The 24,233-nt window shown below is 31.8% G+C and overlaps 1 protein-coding gene across 2 annotated transcripts in view; it reads left to right on the top strand.

Moving 5' to 3' along the window:
- Positions 1–5,730: 5,730 nt before the first annotated feature.
- Positions 5,731–24,233, top strand: part of LOC106459288 (cytokine receptor-like) — a 108,990-nt gene continuing 90,487 nt past the window's right edge. The window contains exons 1-2 of one of the 2 annotated variants that reach the window (XM_013918899.2): positions 5,731–5,979; positions 22,058–22,157. The gene's annotated coding sequence lies outside the window, so the exon portion shown is untranslated. The remainder of the gene's footprint in view (positions 5,980–22,057; positions 22,158–24,233) is intronic. The other variant, XM_022385740.1, reaches the window with a different exon arrangement.

The following is a 24,233-nucleotide window of genomic DNA, read 5'->3' as shown; positions in this document are numbered from 1 at the left end:
AAAAATTTTAATTTTTTCTGAAAAGGTGGTGTCTATTTACTTGTGACCACTCAGTGTATAAAGGTTTTCAAATGTATATTAGTATCTAATTTTTTGTTTGTGAAATAGCTTTAAACAAAATGTGACGTGTAATACATCATGCATTAATAGTTATGATAAGTAATAAGATAGAAAAACAAAGATAGAAGTGAAAATAAATAAAAATTATCTCACTAGTTCGAGGTTCCAAGAAACGGGATTGATCTAGCCCTGACTAGGCATTCAATCAAACGAGTGTTTCACTCTTGTTATGTAGTCATTACAGCGCTATCATATATCAATTCTTGCTAAACTGGGCTTTGTCGTTAACTGATATGACCGACAGTTAACTCATGTAATTCTCTCTTATGCTCTTCCAGTTATTTGACATTTATAAATTTATTGGTGTTTCAGTTCAGCAGTTAATATACTGTCTTTAGTGTGCTGTAATCTTATTTTTAAGATGGTGGACATACAAATCTAGAAAGAATATATAAAAAGATAAGTATAAAATGAAATGGAAGATATAATATATATATATATATATATATGTGTGTGTGTGTGTGTTTCTATATATACAAATATATATACATACAGATATGTCAAATACATGCTTCTGTATCTATAGCGGATGGTGTTTTTGAAGTTAATATTTCCTCAATCTCATGCTAAGTTTTTGAACTTTATGGACTAATTATGAGGAATGTGATAAAAAGCATCTGTTGTCAAGTGTGGTTTTCTTTATAATTTAGATCGTTTTAAAACCAAACATTTTTAAGTTGGAGGGTTTTATTTGCAATGGTTTTAATGAAGTAAATATTAAATGATAATAAGAAATCGTAACATTTGAAAAAATCGTCTTTTCATTGATGTTTTCAAATCAAACAGTTCTTGTACTACTAACTCTAATGAAGGTACCTGATGATGGCAAAACTTTGTCGAAACGTTGTTTTTCTTCATTACCCATTCAAGCCGTCTCCAACCATTATTAGTCTCAAAGTGGGTTCCTCGTCATCGAATTTAACTCTAATGAAGCCACAATTGCGAAACGTTGGTTTAAATCAAAGTTTTTTATTATTATCTGGAGTGAGGGTAATGTTTTTTCCAACTTCATTGGCAAAATTTCTAAATCCCTCCATTATGCACTACAAATTCTGAAAAACGTAATCTTATAAAGTTACCTCTCGTCTTTTTTTATGTGAAGTATTGGTGTAAAATATTTGCGTCTTCTAAGATTTATTGGTGTTGTTTGTTTAAGAGCAAAGCCATCTTGGACTATTTGCTATGTCCACGGGAATTTAACCACGGATTTTAGTGTTGTAAATCCAAAGACTCGCCGCTGTCCCACCGGGTGACACTTCGAAAAGAAAATTATCATTGTATGTTATCACATTTCGGTCCGGCATGGACAGGTGGTTAAGGTGCTCGACTCGCAATCTGAGGGTCGCGGGTTCGAATACCCGTCACACCAAACATGCTCGCCCTTTCAGCCGTGGGGGCGTTATAATGTGATGGTCAATCCCACTATTCGTTGGTAAAAGAGTAGCCCAAGAGTTGGCGGTGGATGGTGATGACTAGCTGCCTTTCCTTTAGTCTTACACTGCTAAATTAGGGACGGCTAGCGCAGATAGCCCTCGTGTAGCTTTGCGCGAAATCCCAAAAACAAAACATCACATTTTAACAATACGAATATTTACAGTATACGGGTAAATGAACATTTTGCTCACCAAAGGTAGCAGTATAGAGTCAGAAGTAATATGCAAAAAATACAAATCATGGTTGGAAAAGCCAGAATTTTATTTAATTTTTTATCAATAACATTTTGTGGATTTTAAACAGTGAAATTATGATATTTTATGATAAATGATTTCACTGTCTTTGTTTATTCTTAATAGATACAGGTCGGTATTAAGGTCATCTATTAGATGAACATTCTTCTGTCATCTCAAGGCAGTGATTTATAGATGACGCTCTCAGCACCCGTGACACCCTTAGCGCATTTACCTTTTTATAGGTAGAGGGGATGATAAGAATATATATCAGGGTCTAACTTACATTCGATGACATTGAAATATTTCCTGTTCGAAAATATTTCCTCTCTAACAACGATCTAACACTTTCTATACAACAAATAACTTGACCTTATGCGATAACACAAACAATCGTGCCAATAAGCATACATGCACATTTATCGCTAAAGATTATATAATTTTCAAATATATCCCAAATTTAAATAAAGTAACGTTGACATTTTCCCTTTCCTTTCATCGATCCATTTTAGCATTCAATAAAATATTTCCTTGTCGTTATTGAGTACGTTATATTATAGTAAATAGTGGAAGTGAAACTGCGATGTTGTGAGAACTTATTATAATTATGTTTTAGCTTGTAACTCTTACATTTTTTAGTTTGAAACGTCCAGTTGATTACATTATCTTTTCAAGAAGTTGTTTAGAAATATTTCGTAAGTACGTAGTTAAATCTTTTGAAAGAATGAAAACTATGTAAGTTATTGGATGTTAAGTGAGAAATGAAGATAATTAACTTGATATAAAAACTACAATATAAATTCACTTTTTTTATCAAACTTAGAAACTCGACGATGGTATTTCTTCAGACTGGCTCAAGTTTTAACTAAACATTTCTCTATGATATGTTGATTCAAATAAAACATTTCCCACACAACTAGCTTTTTCTTTAAATACGATGTGTAAGCATTTATTCATGAAAATGACAGTGAAAAGCAAAATTAAACAAAAACACTTTCTTGTTGTTTCACATTCGCTCATTGCTGAAAAAAAAAAGTGTAGTATAGATATTTTTTGTGTCATTTACGGATTTTTCATATCTTAAATGTAGTTGAGTATTTTTCAATGTGCTAAAATAAATATTCATTTAAAGATTTATTATCAAATCAGACTTTATATTATTTTCTTATCATATCTTTTATCTATTTGTTTGTTAAGAAACTGTTAATCCATAACAAACATTTTTGCCGAAAGGTCCGCTGGATGTTTAAACGATATTTTTCTATTATTGTCAAACAGTTTGTTTTTTCTCGATCTTCAAGACAATATCAGTTAAGAAAGTACTGTGGTTTGGAGATTTGTTTTCGGTTTGAGTTAGTTTCGGATATTTACGCGAAGCTACATAAAAGCTATCTGCATTACCTGTTTCTAATTTTGGATTAGTAGTATAGAAGAAAGGCAGCTAATCAACAACACCCACCACCAACTTTTAGGATACTCTAATCAATTAGTAGGATCCAACCGTCACTTTTATAACGCACCCATGACCCCAGGTTACGAAATACGAGATTTTGTCGCGGCAATGGAACGCAAACCAGTGACCTTCGAATTCACAGTCAGGCCCAGTAACCACTAGACCACGCCCGACTCATTAGGAGATTATATTGAATAGAAGTATCAGAACTGTGAATTCTCCCCCGACAGTATTCTTTAACATAACTATATCCATGACTTTATGTGTGAAACTGGGCCGAATAATTTATTGGACCTGTGATTGTTTACATAAGAGTCCTATGGATGTGACGTTATGATTCCAGTTGAGACAATCTATGTATTATCATCTCTATTATTAAATTGCTTTATCAAATTAGTTCGAAGCAAAACACGAACAAACTTTAGATATTTGTATTATTTAAAATACCTGGAGATGTTAGTTATTGCTTGTTGGGTAAGCTGTTTGTGGTTTTATGAAATGGTAAGTCGGTTTTGTCTGGCTTTGGAGACTTATCGAAGTTCTGAGGTTGTTCAATATGTTACAGGTTGTAAAAATATAATAATTAGATAACAATAATTTTATTGGATAAGTCGAAACAAGTAAAATGTTGTAGAAAAATAAGTAAACGTCTAAGGAACCACTTGGTAAAACAATATAGTAAGTAACATAATAATAATAAAGAGATTGGATGGACGAAATACATGGTTTATCTGTGCTAATAAATGATTGTCATCTTAATTTCTATGCCATCCAATACGGTCACAATATTGAGGTCATAGGTCAAATAAGTTATTCAGCCCAATTCTTACATAAAATCATGAATATGTGTATATTAACGAATATTATTGTAGTGAGGATTCAACTTTAATTGTCACTATTTGCAACTTACATTATATATATGTGAATAATAGAATGTATTTTAAATGTGAAATTCACTGATCCAATCATTATTTGGACTAAAACTTGTTTTTCAGAGTTTTCGCCACATTGGGAACACATGAATTGAGAAACTTTAATATGGAAATTAATCGACTTGACGTTATTTTAAGATAGAGATCAATTAATGTTGAAACTGTAAAAGTGTTCAGGTCAATGATTTTTGAAATAGTTCTTGCACAGAAAAGTTTTACACGTAGAATTGTTATTTGCATCAGAGTAATAATTCGTAATTTGATATATAATATAAATTGGAGCTGAAAGTTAAACGGAAACAGATATTGACTCATATCTTCCATATAAGAGGCCTTATCTACTGTAGACAACAAACGTAAGCTATTGTTGGATATAAAGATTTCATTGTATTCCATTTCATAGTTGTGCGTATTTCATAATGTTCACAAATTCTAAACAGATGATTGAAAAAACACTTTAATTATATTATTATTACGCCTCCAGTCGTTAGTTAATTTTCCGTAACTTCGTTCCCACGAAACTTTAGCGACACAAGTCCTTTCTTAAATAAAACTGGTTTATTCTTTCTGAATATAACATTGCGATACACTTAATTTCAACAGTCGCGCTATAACAAACGCTATAACAACGAACGTCTCACGTGCTCAACTTCAATAATACTCAGTTCAATTACACACTCTCTGACTGCAGTTCAATTACTCATTAACTCTCCGTCGCTTCGTGGCCGGTCTTATATATATACCAGTCTATCCCCAATCTAGTAATCTCCCGACAATTCACGAAGGAACAGGATATTTCTAGAAGGAGGTGGCGTGATACTAGTCACGTGACCTCGCTGACGCAACATTATTATTTTATTTGCAGTACCAAAGAACTTGTATGCATAATGTTTGACATCGTTTCAAATACCTGTATTCTATATTGGATAACATTTGTTTTTGTTCATGCAATTTGGATAAAATAAATAGCTACTTAACCCATACTGTTTCCGTCGTACCTTTGCTGGCCTGATAAGCTTGGTATTGCGTGAAAGACATCGTCGGCACTATATATAGCAGATATAGTGTGTTTGATGTAGTGTTATACATTTTTTCTTTACTTTCTCTTATAAGTTCTTAGAATTATATAAGTAGCACAGTTTGAGTAAATTGATGTGAAGCATAATTTTTTCCTACAAATAACATTTACATGTAATCTTAATATTTCGTACTGGGGAAGGTATAAATTAAATAGAGCTGCAAGCATGTATATGTATATATATATATATCAGAACTCCATGTGAGATCGTTCTAGAATATAGATTATATCGTAAGATATTGATAAATATAATTTGATTACAGATATAATATCAAAATTATAGCTGCTCCTAAAATAGGGACTAAAAAACCTTCTGAGATATTTACATATGTGTAAATTAAAAGTAGCTAATCTGAAAGAAATAATATATATTTATAAGTTAACTGTAATATATACATATATATGTATATAAATACGTGCCTGGGCTGTCTATCCCTACGTTTGCGCCCTCTATGCTGACAACTAGGGGTTTTGTAATTTTTAATAAGAAAGAATAAATACTCTGAAAACTTCCGGTTAATAAAAAGAAAAAGTAGTTACTTTACTAGTTGTAGTACATTAGTATTAGGATAGGAATGGTAATAGTAATATATAATTTTGTTGTGATACCAGATCTTTAGTTTTCTGCGTAGTTTTTGTTTATTATTCTAGTTATTGATGAACGTATCCAGTTCACTGTTCAGGCAGTTGTATCAACTATCCAGCATTACTATTGCTTACAACTTACAAGTAAGTCAACTAAACCTAATGATTTTTATTCGGTAAATTTTAATAACATTAAGTACAAATTATAATTTACAGCACACTTGTACATCTTTGATAATTAACTACTGACGTTCGAACTATATTATTAACCTCTTGCTATTTCTATCCCATGTAAAATGTGTTTTTTACGCTGAATCTGATTTTATATGATGTTTCTTCAAGAAAATATACAGTAAATCTGTCACTTTAATACTTTCCTATTTTCTTTGGTTCCTGGGGGTACAAAATGCCTGGCCACAAAAAGTTAATATAAAAACACAACTTAAGCTGCTTTTTATACAAATGTTGGTTCTGCAATATTTAGAAAAGAGAAACTAGATTTCCATAATATCTTTAAGTATTCATGATGTAGTTGAAAATTTATGAACAAGAATATTAAGCTGCATAATAACAAATGTTTTAGACATGTAACAAATATATGTATGTTGACAACTAATAACCTTTCAAACAGTATAAACAGATACATTACAAACACATGTGGGTGTTTGAATGCCATGTCAGTTATGATCATATTGCCATTTTTATGATAAATATTTATCAATTTTTAAGAGAATGTACCAAAATAGATTGTAAAGAAAGCCATTTAACCTCTGAGGTAACCATTTCTTTTTCTTACATATAAACCAGCCAAAAAATATCAAATCCAAAACTAAATATCACTTTTTATGTCTTTATATTTGTATAGTAATTATTTTAAATGAATTCAACACATGCTGTCAATAAGCAATCTATTACTTAACTTTATAACTTTTAATAGAGAAAAAGCCGGGTGAAAGAACAAGTCTGGATCTATGCTGCCAAAGCTCAAACCTAATCTTCTTTAGATTTTAAAATTCAAATTTTTATTTTAAAATTTTTGTAGTAAGTTTCTCAATCAGACGACTCTTTGGCAGATTATTCAACTCACTAAAAATTTTAAAAACCTGAATCAAGTCACCTTTGGTATTTCCTATGCTTCAGAGAAAACTTTTAAGCCTTCTCCATATTCAAAATTTCTCAAACTATGTATCATTCTAGTAGTCCATCTCTGTGCTTTTATAAATGTTCATGTCATTCTGTGGTAAGAGGACCAAAATTTTACAAAAGTACTACTACTTTACTAAATTGCATACTCTAAATGCATTAATTGCTTTACACTTCTCAGTATTGAAGCTGACTTGTTCATGTCCTGACCTAATCACTAAAACTGTATAAGCTCTTTTACATAAGAAAAAAACATTTCCAGATTTTCTACTCTTCAAATTTTTAATATTATTGTCTAAAAGATTTTCCAGATATTGACATAACTATGCACAACAAAAGTACCAAAAGAGACCCTTTAAAGGACACAAGTTACTCTTTTTAATCGAAAAAATACGTATAACTATTATGCCAATTTTGTGTCAAATTTTATGGACAGTAATTTAACACCACATAAAAATGATGATACTATATTATGTGACAGAAATTTGTGCTAGAAATAATTAGTGAAATATTAAAGAAGATCATAGTTAAAAATTCTTCTATGGATACTTGTGTAAAATCATAAATAACATTAGACAAGAACTTTTTTTTTTACAATAAATATATTTTTATTGTACATAATTAGAAAGGTGGTTGTCTAATGTTATTAAGATCGTGGTTGTACCATCAGCAAATGGTAATTTATATGTATATATACTCTCCTCTCTCACACACAAACATTTCTTCCAAGGATAACTCGTCAGAACTGTTTAGAATCTCTTTATCTTGGATAACTTTCTTTTTTAATTTTAGGTAACTTAAGCAAAAACTAAAAGAGATGTGCATGAATAACAGAAAGATAGAGCTAGTGTACAAGTTTAAACATAAGAAAGATAAGGTACTTACTGAAATAATACCTACACAATAGCAGGAATATACCATTTATAAAAAATGATATTTATTCACATGTTGGACTTGCAAATAGAGATTAACTCTATTATATATATATATATATATATATATATACACACACATATTCACTGCTGTATGAGTCTTACTTTGATAGATACCTGTTGTACTAAGGTATATTTTACTGTTTCCTTATAGTTTGATCTCTAGTTCTGTTTTCTGATTCTTTAAGTGCTCTGCTTTTTATTACTGGTGTAGCTGCTATAAATTTTTATTTACTTAAATAATCTCAGTGTACGTCATTTTGTCCACCGTAAGTACAACATTGGAAATAGTTATGAAAATAGTAAAAGAAATGGCTATAAAATGCTGATATTATGGAATTGCTTCTCCTCTGTTCTATGAAAATGAACTGTAGTAGAGTATAGTCATATGTTAACAGTTTACACTGTGATTGGTTGTCATTAATCTAATCAGAAAGTGCCATACTAGCATAATGCCTATAACAGTACAAGCAGTCGTACTATTTCCAATAGAACAGAAGTGGCCATAACAAACATATAGAAATCAAATTTTTGGCTAGTGAAAGCTTCTTCATGTGATGGATTGAGTCAAAAATTCACATTTCAGTATGAGCTATATAGAACTCTGAAGAGTGTACATGAAACTAGTACATTGATAATAGAAGCAATTGAGGTTGATTGCCCAAACTCTTCAAAAGTAATTTTAGGTTTCTCAGGGTATGCTTTTCACGTGATACACAGTAATCCAATATAGATTTTGTTATTGACCTAGTTATAAGTACAGTCATAAATATTACCTCCAGAACATCAAGATTCACATTAGCTCCTTAAAAACCACTGCTTTAGAGAGAGAAAGAACCAAACCAAAAGGCTGAAATAAACATCAGACTTCAAACAATGGGATGAACAAAGCTCGAGGAGAGTACATTTTAAAAATAAATCCAAATTCAAATCATTTAGTAATCATTAATGATAGTTTGACAATGGCAGGGAGGTGAATGGTATCACACTCAATATATTACATCTATAGTGAAGCATGCTAGGGGAACAATACAAGTATGGACAAATCTCAATGGCTGGTGTTGGAAATCTATACAAGACTTAAGTCACTCAGACTGTGGACAGATGCAATCAGATTTTTATCCAGCATGTCATGTCCTCAGAAACAAAACCTGTTTTGCAAGATTACATCTTCCAGTTAAGAAAGTGATCCTAAGCATGCAGCAAATGTGGTGAAATAATATCTGGAAAGAAAAATAGGTTGATAGCATACTCACAACCATGGTTTGTCCTGCACAAGGCCTCATTGTAAATATTATAAAGGCTGTATGGGCTTATATCAAAACTAAAAAGGTTAAATGGCAACCAAACAACTTGGATGAATTGTGGAAGGCATAGAACAGTATTTTACAATCACACATTGTTAACATTATAGTAGCATAAAAGTAAGGTGTACTACTCTCTTCAAGCAAGTAGAAAATACTAGTGCATTTCATTGTACAACTTATTTTACTTTTGTATTTTCTAGTATAATGTATTGTACTAATGATAAATTGACCATTTAATTGCAATTGTAATGATTGAAATATTCACTAATTTCAGCCTTCCATAGCTCATGTAGAATATATTTTTATTCGGGTATATTCTCGTAATATTTTTCTACATTTCATGCAGTTCCTGCATGTAGGTAAGACAGTCTCAATGACTGGATGTCTCAAGGCTGTAAACATGTACTAATCCTTTTACACATGTAAAGGCTATATACTGTAACCTCTGTTTTTAAGTTTCAAGGTAGCACCTGTTTGTTATCCAAGTGGACTTCTTGGAAGTTAGTCTCTTGAAACAAGCAGTATTGAAACTTGTAGACCTGGCTTAATGTAAGATTACATGTGGACCATAGATTGAAGTATGTAGTCTGTAGACTTGTAGAATACCTTACTTTCTTTGTTTTTCCAGAGTGTTTAAATTGGATATACCTCTAGTTCTTTTTCTCACTTATGGATCTCCCTTTCTTGTTCGTCTGTCCATCTCACGTCACTTCATTAACTTCTTTGACTCAACTGCTGCCAGACATGAAGATGCTTCGCTCGCCTCCTCCAACTTTCTTCATGGCTCACTAGTGACTCTGTGGCTTTTTTGGCTTATAGTGCAAGTACAATATAAAACTAAATTCGCCAGAATAATTAAATCTCTCGTGTGGGGTTGAAGGGGAACAGAAGTTCCCCAACACCCTTGTTTGGAAGGGCAGACAAATTCAAAGCTTGTTTTCCATTCTTTCAAACTAGATAACTGTCATATTTATTTTTTTATTAGCTAGTTCTTTCACACTAAGCAAACAAGGGTTCCATCTGCTTCCTTTATATTAAGATGCTGTTTAACATAGTGAATTAGTATTTATTTATATTGGTCTTATATTCCGAATTCCAACAACATGGTAGAGATCACCAGCTTCAGTTGTGGGTAAAGAGCTTCATAATTGAATGCTACCTCCACCATGCTTAACTGAAGGCGTCATTTGACTTTTCTTTAATCTCTCACAATTCGAGATAAATGTGCTGTTGTCTGTTAGTTCAAAAAATCTAAAACTTTGGTTCATCAGACCAAAGTGCTTTTCTACACATATAAGTTTCCAGTCTTTTTGGGTTTTTGTTGCTTAGTCTCTTCTGTTTGTTACCTTTTAGGAACAAAAGTTTTCTTTCTGCAGTCCACCCTTTTAGCTCTTCTTGATGCAACCTTGGTGGCACTGGGTTTGTTTTTACATCTGTGTTTTCTTGAAGTTCTGCAGCAAGGCAGCTGCTAGATTTAGCACTAATCTATAAGTGAAGTAAGCCTAAGGTACTTAACATTTAATCTGGAAAGCTTAGGTGACTTTCTGGGCATGCTTTTGTCATCAATAGTACCAGTTGCATTGTAGCTTTTGGTTATTTTTTTTAAATTTAGTGTTTGACACTTTCTTTTTCACAGAAATTTGCTACTAACTGTAGCCCTCTCTATAAATATATTATGATGGATGTTACTGTCTCAGAAACCTTGCATCTTAGAAACACATTTTGTACTTGAAAGTAAAACAGTCATATTAGAGCCACAGATGAAAGAAAATTCTACCTGCTTTTTACAAAAACAGATAATAAGTTTAATGTTGAAAGGAAAATGTTTTTTATACTTTTTTGATAGAAAATTAATAACTGTAGAATGCTACTAGTTGTTGAATGTCAGTGTAATAGCCACAACATTATAACATGTAAAAGCAACAAGCCCCTATTTTCAGAAATATAACTATTGTTAGTTCTGACATTCCTCTATCTCATTTTGTAAAATTCATTTTAACAAAACACATTTTTGCAAGGTTGGAGCCATAGTATGCATGTGTTTTTGTATGTATGTATGTGTGTGTGTGTGTGTGTGTGTGTATGAAGTTGGTAAAAAAAAAGAACTATTTACTGCCCTTTGGGTTTTGTTACATTGAAAATATAATTATATAATAAACATTTTTGAGATTCAGAGATAACAGTAACTGGACCAAAATTAAAGTAATCAAGTACTAGATAGCTTTAAAGTGTCTGTGGAAAAGGATGTTTTTTGGGTAGAAGGGATTTTTAAAAAATAATATATGTCATTAAAACTTGTTTTTTTTTATAACAAAATCATCAGGAAGTTAACGATGAACTTGAGCAGTGAATTTTAAAAATATTTTTTTATATAGATAACATGAAACTTGTTTTTCCTTTTCTTTCAGTATCCTTACTTGTACTTAGCTACACTGCTGACTGCCTACACTACAGACTGTATTAAATTTACTACTGTAAGCTAGTAAACAATACCTTGTGTCAGGCAGGTGTTGCGAGATCTTGGTGCATTAGCCATGATTCTCATACATGCATCATTTCAGAAAAAAGGATTTAACTTCTATATAGGTGTACCATGTTTTATATATATGATTGGTTAGTTGTAATATTTTGGACTTTTTCCAGTAACGTATCACTAGTATATGTATGTGTGCTAGAGCTATAGTGTGTGACCTAAGCTAAGTTTATTATAAATCTTTTATTGGTATTTTAATAAATCTTATCTACAAACTTATTTCTGTTTTTTGTTAGCTATAAATGTGCATGACTTGTACCAAACTTATTTATTTGTGCTTAAGTATCTAATAGTAAATGATTAATTTTCTATCAGTTGTGCCCGTCTTAGTGTGACAGTTTTGTAGAAGTTTTATTGTTACATGAATTTAGTACAAAGCAAGATATTCTCATCACGATATAATGTTTCATTGTGACATTCCTAACATTTCCAAAATCACCATCTGTGCAAGACATGGTAGTTTTAAGTAGGCATTGAGTACTGTACAGCACTGGGAACTGAAAGTGAATTTCAATAGAATGTTTTTGTGCTTATCTACAGAGCATTGTCTGTTGACATTTATATGTGGAATTTGAATAGACACACTTAGTTATATGTAGTTGTTATTGTAGGCCTGAGAGGAGTTTGCATTCAATTAAAACAAGCACAGGTTTATTATCATACACATTTTAGTAGTCTAGAGTTAAACTAAAACACTGCTTTCCTTTAACATGGGGATGGAAAGTAAGATGGCACAGTTCAGTTTATTTACTTCATTTTATTTTTTTGGCAAGGGCTTATGATTAATTTAGGTGATACTTCTATAGACTAGATCTTAAAATCTTGTTACTGTTGGAGAAAAGCTGATAATTAAGTGTTTTTATTATTTCAGTGTAAAAATGCCATTTCACAAAAATACTTATTAATAATACATGTGCAAGTAGTCATATTAGCTATTATTATTTTCAGTATTTATATCTTTGTTTATACAAAGAGAAAAAAAAACATGAGGGAATCCTCAATAGCCGCAGCTGTAATTAGATCTCAAGTTGGTCAAGAGATGGAGCTATGAGCTAAAAGTTTGTACTTGAAAAAAACAAACAAACTCAGAGCCATTCTATGATCTGCTATGCCGCAACTAAACAGGTTCAGCCATGTGCATAACATTGTGTATTAATTCTCTTGGATATTAATACAGAGAATTTTATGAAACACGAGTTTTAATATGAGATACAACATATATTGTCGTAGTTTTGCGTATGCAGGTAGATATAATTTTTATACATTGTTGGACTTGAAATTGCTTAGGTGTCGTATAAAACGTACATAAATATCACAAAGCAACTCGGTTACATTAAGGCGTGGCATGGCTTGGTGGTTAGGGCACTTGACTCGCGGGTTCGAATTTCTGTAACACCGAACATCCTCGCTCTTTCAGCCATGGGGGCATTATAATGGTAAAAGAATAGTCCAAGAGTTGACTAGCTCCCAGTCTATCACCACTAAATTAGGGACGGATAATGCGGATAGTCCTTGTGTTGCTTTGCGCGAAATTATAACCAACTTTTTTCTTAAACTAACCTCGTATGTTAATGTGAATCGCCTATGCATGCAAAATGAAATATGCCTCAAGTTGATTAAGTGTTTAAATCAACATCCAAATTTGAAATACCGTATTTTTCGGAATATAAGACGCACCCTTATTTTGAAGACAAAGTTTTGGGGAAAAAAAGCTCTAGTCGCATTTGAAAGATTGAACAAAAATTCAATTTGATATTTTTAAAAATTAGTATATATTGTTCTAAACATAAAAGGAGCTCAAAACATCAAAATAAGAAAATACCGTAAATCAAAAAAGGGTTTACTGTTATTTAGTTTGGTTCAAAACTTACAAAATCGCCATTGCTTTCACTGGAATTTTTTTTTTTTTATTATTTAGGGAGCATTATAACTAGTTATGTTTTTGAAAGAAAAAAAATTACTATTGTTATAAATAACACATTCAGTTGAACTAAACTATGCATGCCTATTTAAATACATTTACACATGGCTTTGTGTATATCGTATATATATACATATATATTATTCATACCATCGGTGTATAGGACGCAAGCAGATTTTGACATCAAATTTTGGGGTAAAAAGGTTTTATACAAATATTATATATTGTATTGGTACTAGTTTTATACAAATATTGTTTCTTTATTGTATTATTGTTATTTTGTCAATTTGGAGATCATACCTTGTTCTTGTTTTATCGTAATTTTCATCACTATGTATTTTAAATAATAGTTTTTGCTCCCATCCTCACACAAATTAAGCTGCTGCCTTAGTGGTTATCGTTATTTGCCAGTTATATTAATTTTCTGTAATCAATTAATTAGATATTCAGTCAAAGAGTTTCACTATGTGGCGCTAATATTCGCCCAAACAAGCGCTATTTATAATTAATGAATTCATGCATATTTACTTTATTGATTTTAACATTTGTAAACTTCCATTTGAAATGTGAAGTCAAATTGATGCACATTTAATATCATGATACGATCACGAAAGAAAGAAACGTTGTCAACAAGAAAAATTTTGTATTTGCTACAACTTTACTTACATTCCAACAACGACCATAAATTGACATTGACAAAAAACACAAGAACTAAAACCTGGACGTAATGTTAAAATCAGAGTCAAATTTTTGTTTTCACTGTGAATCTTATTTTTTTCTTACAAATATGTCTACAAACTTTGTTTTGAATAAACTTTTATCAAGAAAATAACGTGACTGCAATCTTAGTGTTAAAAATTATTTTCAGCTCAAATGTTTGAAATACATTTATAAGAAGTATGACTGACTGTTTTGGTTTTTTAACATTCGTGTCTTTGTAACAAGTTCTATAAATTTAATTTTAACATTTATTATAAAACATCCGTGGCTTTTTTTATGGATTTCAAATAAACAACACTAAAATCAACCATTGCGAGCGAGATTAATTGACCTTTTTTATGTATATACTTTGCAAGGTTTTTCTTCGTGATAAATCTATACAAGGTGTTTATTTTTCACAGGCCGTCTTTATTATATGAAATCCGAAAGCTTGATGTATGTTAATTTCTAGTTTCTACCAATGTTTTCTTTTTGTTTTAAGAAATGGGGAATTCTGTAACGTAGTTTCGTGCCAATTTGTTAGCGCCTTCTTGCTGATTAAAATTAATGTTGCTTGGTATAAAACTAAACACGAGGATTTTTTTTTTTGTGTGTGCGTGTTTAGTTAGAAAACTTGAAACTGTCAGTAGCGCTTTAACTTTCTGTTGATGAAACATTTATCTCTAAGTAGATTTTTTGATGCTAGCAGAAGCAAATATGTTAGTATATAATTAAGTTGTATTCTAAAGTGTAGACAGATTTGCGATGAGGATTTTCCAAAATTATTTTTTTTGTATAGTTTGATTTTGAAGTAGAGATCTTTATATAGCTATCTTTTCAAGGGACAGAGAAACGGTGAGTGTGCTTGAAGCAAACAACTAGCTTTTATGTGTTCTTTATTTCATGCTAGTTCCATTAACAATATTGAATATAATTTAAAATATAGTTATTTTACTCTTTATGTTAAGAAAACAAATAGATTCAAAAATTCAGACAAAGACGAAAAAAAATCCATTTTGAAAGCGCTCTGAATATAAGTTTCGTATTTATATATATATATATTTATTGTGTGTTATTATTATGATTATTTTGCATTGTTAGCTTAATTTATGGATATAGGTGAGATATTATTGGGATTACGGCCGAAAACATCACTAACAGTGAGGACATCTAATTGCTGAACCAATACAATTCTAATCATTATGCGTTCTTGTTTTATGATTTTGCATCTATACCTAGAACTGTATAGCAGCTTAACTATATTGAATATGGGCTGAATTTTAGATGTGATCTATAGATTTCTTGCTTTGACCTGAATTTAATGATAATTTATGTTTATAATATTGTAAGAACTGTATGAAACAAATGATTTTCATATGATATTCGAAGACGTTAAAGCGATAAACTTGAACGAATGCTAACTTGAATCATAATTCTGTTATTGTACTAAAATATTTTATGTCAAGTAAAGAGAGGCTTCTTGAGCGTTCTAAACCTGTGGAAATTTGAAATTTTCTCCGTAGGCAGTAAGCCTGTTTTTCTGCCAATATTCATCAGCCTTTGTAGTTGTAAGAAAAGCTGTTGTATTTGGAATTATAAAGTGATTCCAGAAATATTAGATTACACAAAGTCGAAAACACAATTTTGAAGACAGTTCTATGTGGAATCCCCTGCATCAAATAAAAGTTTCTGTTATAAAAATCCAATATTTCTGATTTCATGATATTTATTTATCCTCGTATTTGAAGATGAAAAATGCTAGGATGTAGTGTATGACTATGTTTTGTGATAATTTGTTTACGCACTAAAATCAACACTAGTTGCGGATATATATTAAAGTTCGCTATGAACAAATTAGTTTAGGACCACTAACTTAAAAACATAAAAATCATATATATTACTTTTGAAAACTGTTGGAAAAAAGTAGGGTTACATTGTTTTATACTTGTAGATTGTTTTCGCAGATTCCTTGATAATATGTATTTTATGTTCATAGGTTAAGTAAAGAAATCGTTATAAGTCTCTTTATACGGTATTGTGTGTTTGCACAATTTTATTGTTTTATATTGATATATCTAATGGAACTGGTGGAAATTAAATTATACAACACGTGGGCGTTTTCTCCAAAGCTCTGGTGTCTAATGGAGACCACACACAGTTTAATTATGTTTGATGAAAGCTCTGTTACACGGACCTGGTTTTTGTTAGACGTCATCAGTGAGGGAAATGTGACAAAGATGGCGTCGAAGCCAGACCCAAACAACCTACAGTTTAATGTAAATGGCTGTATTAAATCATTTGTAAAATTGTTCTGACTCTTTTGCAAGTATTAATAGTACTGTAATTGTTTTTTTAAAAAAGGTGTTGTATTTATACAATAAAAAATATAGGATAAACGAGTCTAAACCACTCTATTTCATATTTATGTATTTAGTCTTTCTTATGAAATACATGTTTTATATTTCAAAGACCTCTGACAATTTGGACTTAAGATTAGAAATATGACCACTTAACCGTTATTTATTTAGTACTACATATGTATGTGTTCGTCAACAAATTTTCAGGAACGTTTGCTTGCTTACTATGACACTAGGAATGAAAAGTTATGGTCTTTTCAAAGTTTTTCAAAGAGAATGATATGTTATCCTAGATAGCATGATCACAACGGATAAATTTATGGCTGAAATTATAAGTCACGGCGTTTCGAAGTATGCACATTTTTATAGCAATATTATTAAACGATGTAGACAATATGAAAAACAATGAAGCTTTCGATATTCTCCATGGAAGTGAAAGAAAAAAAAAAACTCGTACAGCAGAGCATTTAGAACAGTAACGGGCAAAACTACACCCCAAGCCAATTCCCAAAGTGAAGGCTATGTTACGAAAAAGAACCCTCCAACCAAAACGCCATTGCAATGAAGTTTAGACATGTATCTCCTGGTACCATTAACAAAGCAATAAACAAGGATTTGCAGTTGATCAAATCTCACAAACCTAAAATTACAAATTTCAGATAAACCTTTAAATCCACAACTAATTTTATAAGAAAAACGCTCGAAGAAACAAATCCATTCGACCATGTACTTGTCTAATCACCCAATGGAGCTCAAATGGACATTTGTGCTTTTGGTATGCTCAAGTATATAGAGGTTCTATGAAAGTTTGTCAAGATTTATTATCTGATATTGATCAGGAGCTTGTTATAATGGAAATTCCGATGTTGGGGAATAGTGCGTCTTTATGGCAATCGGATTAAGTACGATCGTCGATGAAAATAGTAGTTTCAAAGGCAGCACGGGACCTGGAACGTCGTTTTTATAAAGCATGATTGATCTCATCACACTGGTTAATGCCGAAGCCACCAATAAGTATTTTGCTGTTTAATTTCTTATGCTTCTTGTTTACTGTGTTCGTTGACACGTGAGGATAACGCACATTTTTCGTTTTTATGACCAGTGGTTCTTGACAGTGTATATTGTGTGAATTATGCGTGTTCACAAAAAATGAAATTGTATAAACAGATGCTAACTTCTTAGAAAATGTAACTATGCAACACAATTATTTTCATTGCTTAATTCACGAACCAGAAATTTTTAGAATCGATCTTATGAACAGTCTTAGTTGATATTCCCTATATTGCCAGAGGGTCATTTTAAGGTAATACCTGATAGTGGACAAACTATTTCATAATGTGAATCACGTGATCCTACAAACACATGAGCAGGTGCCAGAAGTAGAACAAGTTTATGGCTACATTGTACATAATATAGTATGATAACAATTTAATTACGTAATCTTCGATTCAAATTTGAAACAGGATTAAGCTAGTTTAACGCTGGTTTACGGAGTGGAAAGCGGCAGAAATATGTTCCTAATATGCGTGCTTCTTTTTGTGCCAGAGCGGTATCTTTGTAATATTGTTAAAGTTTTATTCAAATGAGCTGATTGACGTGGTGTTTGAAACTAGAGCGTAAAGAGGTCACTTATTAGGCGTGTATGGAGAAAAACGAAAAAAAACCAGCAAAAAAAAGCCTTGTATCTATTAACGAGTACAGTTTTGTGTTTGAGAGAATTCTGTGCTTTCTGTCGTTGACGGCACTGACCTAACGGAATAGCAGCGCCATTTTGTGGCACGCGTCCATATCAAATTAGTTCCGTTCGTAATTAACAATTTAGGGTTGCGTGCACTTCTAAACTAAATGATATTTTCCGCTGTTCAACTTCTAATTCAGGAGATACAAAAATACGTGAACCGTTTGTGTACAATTTCTCCTTGATATCTTTAAGATGTTTTTGACGATAAGTTTACTTTCAGTACGTAAACTGGAGAAGCGCTTTTCAGAAATATAACGTAGAACATACAAAAAATGTGTTGGCAAGCTAGACGTGTCTCGCAAGAACATAAATGAATTTAAGTTCATTTTTAGGTTTTTATAAAACACATTTCTTTCAAGTAAGTGCTAAACGGGTATTTTGAAATGATGATTATAGATGTTTCATTTTTCTTGAGTGTGGTTATCAAGTGACTTGTTACTCACTAATCTATTTGAATTTATTATTCATCAATTTAATATCATAAATGACTCAGCGTACGCTGTGAAACTTTCAAAGTTAACATTTTACAAAAGTACAACTTTTCATGAGCTTGTGTGAAAAGCACTAATGTAGAGTCTACGTGGAATAGAAAGTGTACACCGAATGCATATAAAGTAGATCATTACCACAACGAGTATCGGACAAGGCACTGTTCACCCTGTAATTTGTTACAGGTTCACTTCGTAAGCCAGTAAAATAACGAGAAAATAGCTTAACATTAATGAAATGCAACCACTTCTAATCTTCACACATACCCTGTACTAGCTGTTCTATATATCTATAGACAGTTCGTATAGGAACTGATTAAATTGTTTTAAACCATCTGAATTAATTGTTTCAAATAACGATTCCAAACTAATAATTAGGTTTTGGAACTGTATCTCGTGAATTGTCTTATCATATGATAATTTGTATAATTCTCGTAAAAGTATTATGTATTATTGTATATAAGTTTCATGAAAATTATTTCGTTTATGTGAGGGTAAGTTGGGTATTTTTTTTTTTTTACAGAACTTTTATTATGCATTCACAAATCTCGTAGAACAGGCTTGTACATTTACAAAATAGAAAATGCCATGCATTAAAATAACAAAAAAATCGGACACCCACGTACGCGTCACCAGGTAGGGGTCGGTTGACGATTATAAATTTTAACACAACTAAAAAAGAAAGGTTGTGGTTTCCACGTGTTAACCATTCATCAAAGTGTTGTGGGAATACAGAAGGATTTGTTTATTGTAACGTGCTATATATGCACTTTGTATAATTGAAATAATAGTTTATTTAATATGAAACGTTTACAGCTAGAGTCTTTTAAAGAAATTAATCCGTAAGTATTGTCTTCAGTTTTAAGATATTATCAAGAATAGTAAAGACGGATTATTTTTAAACAATTTAGTAAAGTAGGCTTCTCAAGAAAGCTAGGGAGAAAAAAAAAAGGAGCTGTTTTATTTGTTGAACAGCTGTTTTTTTTTTAATATCTCGGCTGATAACAGTGGAATGCATATACTGTGCTGTCGCTTCCGTTCCGTAATTATATAACCTAAAGATATCCCATGGACCACAGATTGGGAACTTGTAATCCAACAACATATTTTCTTGATCGTGTAATTTATGATAGTTTTAGATTCGTGGGAATTGTTTACATGTTCGTAGAGAAATTACAATTATGAATAATAAAAAAAATCCAACATTCAAACCGTTGGTGCATATTTAGTTGAAAAAATGTGTAATTTGCATCTTAGTGGATGAAACTTCCTATACAACTTGTAGTAATTAATAGCTATTATAATTTGAGACATGTTTTGATACTTACCATGATTTTTAGAAATATTATAAATGCCCTTGTACATCTTTGTTGTATTCAAGTATCATGTGAACAAGCTACTTGAGTTAAGTTCTTGTACTTAGTAATGAGGTTAATAACACAATACAGTAATGTACAGAATCTATCTAACCTTTTATATCACGTTAACATGTTACTATGAAAATGGAGTCTGCCCCAGTTTTGTTTTGTTTATCGAACTTAGCCGTTTTAGTATTACACCTTCATATATCTATACATATTTACGTTTGTAAATTACATGTGATATTTTGCCGTTGTATAAATCGTATCTCTTTATGGCCGGTCCCTCTATTGTCACTTTATTGTAATTGGAGTAATTTTTACAAGTAAAGTGTTTGGGTCAGATATCCCTATTTTTTATTTCAAATATTCCACAACACAGTTTTATTTTAAACTATAATGCATTTATTATTATTATTTTTGACATAAAGCTTGTTTTTAGTAAATCATGGACTTATTTTATTAGTTTATCTGGAGTGTGAAAATACATTTCGTTGATCTTTCTTCATAATTACTTAAAGTCCAATAAATTTACATGTTTGAACTTAATCAAGGAGATACGAAAAAAATAAATAAAAAGTATTATTGAATACCCATTTTTAGCAATATTTTTACTAGTATTAAAATCCCCTAGTGGCGGCCCCCCAGTGGTACAGCGGTATGTCTGCGGACTTACAACGCTAGAAACCGGGTTTCAATACACGTGGTGGGCAGAGCACAAATAGTCCTCTGTGTAGCTTTGTGCTTAACTACAAACAAACCCTAGTGACGCAGCGATATGTCTGCGGTCTTATAACGCTAGAAACCGGGTTTTGATACCCGTGGTGGGCAGAGCACAGATAGCCTATTGTGTAGCTTTGTGCTTAATTACAAACAACCTAGTATTAACAATGTCACAGGTGTTGAAACGTAAAGACAGATTTTATAACTTCTCTTCAGTTTAAACCTACCATATTTCATAGTTTAGATTATTCTGTACAAGGTAATTTGTCCATATATTGTGTACTCTATTCTTTACTATACATTTTGCCCTCTCAACAGGAAATACTACAACAACAATAATTTTACCATTTTTAGACTCGTTATCTGTCATAATATTTAACAGATGTGAAATGATTTTTTTATGTTAAATTGATGTTTATATCTGTTTATAAACATAAGAATATTGGCACTACTGTATTTAGAATAGTTGTGACAGTATTTCGTATTTATCCAAAAGTTCGTCATTTTACATACATATTAACGGCGTAAGAAGCTGGGGTGGGGGGTTAGCGCCCCGGGTCTCCTCACTTTCCAATCTGCCCCAAAACAAATGCATAAAAATTAAGAAAATTACTCCCAGGAAAAGCAGGAGAATGCATAGAATTTAATCCAGAACCCAAGAGCTTCCAGGGTCCTAAGGCGAGCTATGGACCCAGACTGTAATGGGTGCGCCTGTGGCTCTCATTCCCTCAATTCGCTGAGTCAAATAAACTTCCCCACTACTTTTAATTTGCCTCCTACACCTGCTTGTATATACAGCCACAGCAGTGACTAATTTTCTTACATGGCTAAGTGTTTTTGACTCATTGTTTAAACGTTGGTAAGAGTTCATTCATAGTACCTGTCGGAAAATGCCCATTTAGGGTCAATACTATCTGAAAAGGAGTTAGCAACTGGTGTAAACATTGCTGTCTCGTTTGCTTAAATATTTAATTTACAACACTTATTGTATAATAAACTTGATTTTTTATGTTGTTTCAGTGTTCTACGCGTTGGTCACAATGAAGCCACTCGTCTAGGATCCGCTAAACTCTGTAAGACTTGTTCTTTATTGAGAAAAAGGGATGGCATCCAGTAAAATGTAAGTCATTTTACAAGTCTTTTTTTATATTAAGTTGACTTGTTTTTCCTTAATTCAAGGATTTAATTTTTTTTCTATCAGGGATCCACTTTTTGTGAGGATGAACATTCTGGATTCTCGTTTTTCAGATAATTAAAAATCAACAGAGAAAAAATACCATTATAGAAAAAAGCACAAAAAAGCAAGTACAATTATACAATTCCACAAATTCAGTTTGTTTTTTAAATTATTCTGTAACTTTAAAATACTGAATAATAATAATAATAAAAAATGGGTGGGTCAAGTAGATAGAGTTTCTGTACTGTGATTCCAAGGATTCAGAGTTCACATTCCGTTGCCGCTAAACGCACTACGTACTTTAGGGTCGTGAGTGCGCTATAAGAGTGGCAGTCAAATTCCACTATTCTGTCAGACAAGAATAGCCCAAGAGTTGGCGGTGGGTGATATTGATTGTCTGCCTTCCTTCTAGTCGTTCAGATCAAAATTAGGAGCAGCCATGCATATAGGTCTCTTTGTGCGAAAAATTTAAAAATAACTAACAAATAAAAGTAAATTATCTCTCCCGGTTATACAGCCAGACAGCGAAAGGTTGAAAGGATGAAGTAACTGTTTTTGAATATATTAGTATGTGAAAAAAAAAGTGTGTTTTTCAACACCTTCACGATCAGCTTTGGACTATACTGCGACTCTCCGTGTGGTTCAGACTCACAGTTTGACAGTATCTGTCTGGTCATTGTTAAACATATTTCGAGCAAATTTTGAAACATTAGACATTTTAAAACGAACTTTCAGAGTTTGGTTTTATTATTTAGAAATGCTAAGTTGTTTTTATTTTCTTATCAAGTCATATCATTAAAGCATATTTCTTTAATAGTAAAAAATGTGAGCTGAAGCACCAAGTCTCAGGAGTCCACTAGTTCCTGTTCTCGTTATTTATTATTTGTATTAAAACACACGAGTCATTTGTATAGTTGTACATCCCCCTCCACTACAGTGGGTTCAGCCCTTCAGTGGCCCAACGGCAAGTCTGAAGGCATTTAACGCCAAAAACCGGGTTTCGATACACGTGATGAGTAAAACAGAGATATCTCATTGTGTAGCTATGCGCTTAACAACAAAACAAACAGACAAATAATGGGTTCATTAGGTTTATGATATTTGTATAATGTTCACCGAAATCAACCATATTTCGTTTTCCTTTTTGAAACGTCATCATTCTAAATTTAGAATCAGAAGTAATAAAAGTTTTCTGTAGAAAAACAACAACTAAATTTTATATAGCTTGGGAGTCACGTGTTATATTCTTTAAGGTTTTTGTTAACGTAAATTCCAATTATAACTCAGACGTAACTCTACGAAAAAAGAAATGACTCATTCGAAAGTGAGTTTCATTGGGTCAACTAGTTTTCTAACGGGAACGGTTACTGCACCATATAAACAAGCCCTTTGTTCTCAAGCTTAAAGCAAATTTTGAACCTATATAGAAACTGGTCGTGCCTTCTCATGCCACGTGCTTGGACTTTCTAAAACAATGTGACATTAATGGAATCCATTTAAACAACAACATCGACTAGAAATCCCAGTAAAAATTTAAATTTAAACCTGGTAACAAATTACTATTACTATCTCATCTCCTGTGCTTATAATATTAATATGTGCAAATATTGACAGTTATGGTTTAGTGACGCTTATTAGCTTTGAAGTAGCAATTAGTTATCCAATTTTTGACCACAAAAACATTGAAAAAAATAATAATTTGCTGTTTCAAAGAATGAAAATAGATTTCATGATGATGTTATTCACCACTGTGGATGCTCTTTTATGTAGAAGAAACAAAGGACTCGGTACTTGCCTATGAGAATACAATCTGGACCTGAACACCATTTAAATATTTGAAAATGTATAACATCACAATAACTTTGAAACGGATAACCGTTAAGCTGAGAATAGTGATACTTCCAAGTGGAAAATTAAAGATACACTTTGGGTAATATTTGAAAAACGAAACCTTAATTACAACCAGTTTTATCTTCAAGATGTATTAGTTTAATTTGTGTTGGTCATGTCATAATACAG

This window comes from Limulus polyphemus, unplaced genomic scaffold (assembly GCF_000517525.1).
Source record: "Limulus polyphemus unplaced genomic scaffold, Limulus_polyphemus-2.1.2 Scaffold587, whole genome shotgun sequence".
In the NCBI taxonomy this organism is placed as follows: domain Eukaryota; kingdom Metazoa; phylum Arthropoda; class Merostomata; order Xiphosura; family Limulidae; genus Limulus; species Limulus polyphemus.
This window is presented reverse-complemented; position numbering and strand designations above follow the sequence as displayed.